At 43.4% G+C, this 1,393-nt stretch overlaps 1 protein-coding gene across 2 annotated transcripts in view; it reads right to left on the minus strand.

The window, feature by feature from the left end:
* The window catches only part of snx6 (sorting nexin 6), a 16,294-nt gene that overhangs the window by 9,077 nt on the left and 5,824 nt on the right, over positions 1 to 1,393 (minus strand). Inside the window, exon 1 of one of the 2 annotated variants that reach the window (XM_080042309.1) lies at positions 681 to 694. The exons of the other annotated variant lie outside the window; for it this stretch is intronic. The gene's annotated coding sequence lies outside the window, so the exon portion shown is untranslated. Of the gene's footprint in view, positions 1 to 680; positions 695 to 1,393 lie in introns of those variants that run through there. 2 annotated transcript variants of the gene reach the window in all.

The following is a 1,393-nucleotide window of genomic DNA, read 5'->3' on the forward strand; positions in this document are numbered from 1 at the left end:
TGTCTGTGTATATTAGTGTGTCTCTTACGATGTATCCTGCATACTCCTGTGTGTGTGTGTATATTAGTGTGTGTGTGTGTCTCTCTCTCTGTCTGTCTGTCTGTCTGTCTGTGTGTGTGTGTGTCTGTGTGTGTAGTCCTTACGATGTATCTTCAGAGTGTGTGTATATTAGTGTGTGTGTGTACATATTAGTGTGTAGTCCTTACGATGTATCCTGCATACTCCTGTGTGTGTATATTAGTGTGTGTGTATATATTAGTGTGTAGTCCTTACTATGTATCCTGTCTGTCTGTCTGTCTGTCTGTCTGTCTGTCTGTCTGTCTGTCTGTCTGTCTGTCTGTCTGTCTGTCTGTATATTAGTGTGTAGTCCTTACGATGTATCCTGCATACTCCTGTGTGTGTGTATATTAGTGTGTGTGTGTATTAGTGTGTGTGTGTCTCTGTGTGTGTATTAGTGTGTCTCTTACAATGTATCCTGCATACTCCTGTGTGTGTGTATATTAGTGTGTGTGTGTCTCTGTGTGTGTATTAGTGTGTCTCTTACGATGTATCCTGCATATTCCTGTGTGTGTGTGTATTAGTGTGTGTGTATATTAGTGTGTGTGTATATATTAGTGTGTAGTCCTTACGATGTATCCTGCATACTCCTGTGTGTGTGTATATTAGTGTGTAGTCCTTACTATGTATCCTGCATACTCCTGTGTGTGTGTATATTAGTGTGTGTGTATATATTAGTGTGCAGTCCTTACTATGTATCCTGCATACTCTTCGTTCTCCACAAAGGAGTCGTGCAGCCAGATGAACTCCTCGTGTTGCCTCACCACAGAGAATTCATTCTGCTTGAAGTTGGGCAGCGTGCTCTGAGGAGGGAGGGATGTCACAAGGTCAGCTGACTAACAACTATGACTCATCACTATTCAAAATCTCCATTCAAAGCTATAGTGCGTAACTTTTGTTGATATTTAAATTAATGTTTTGTGTTACATTCAAGCCTTTCTCAGTATGGCAGCGTTTACAAACTGGTGCCCCCCCCCCCCCGACACTGGTGCAGGAGCTCAGAAAAATCCCAAGAAGAGCCCAAGAAATGTTTCAGTTGTTGATTCTACTGCTAAGAAAAAAAAACCTGGACGTACAGCAGAAGGTATAAAATCCATGTGCCATCACTGAAGGCTTTACCTCATGTAGATGCACCGACAGTGTTGTTGTAATTACTCAGAAAGACACGCACACACACACACTGACGCACACACACACAGGGCCTGACACACACACACACACACACACACAGGGCCTGACACACACACACACACACAGGGCCTTACCTTGTGTGTACGGTGAACTTGACTTTGTCTCGTTCACTCAGAGCGTCTGAGATGTCGACCTGCAGCGTAGC

The sequence above is a fragment of the Ammodytes marinus genome, assembly GCF_949987685.1.
Source record: "Ammodytes marinus genome assembly, chromosome: 15".
Lineage (NCBI taxonomy): Eukaryota > Metazoa > Chordata > Actinopteri > Uranoscopiformes > Ammodytidae > Ammodytes > Ammodytes marinus.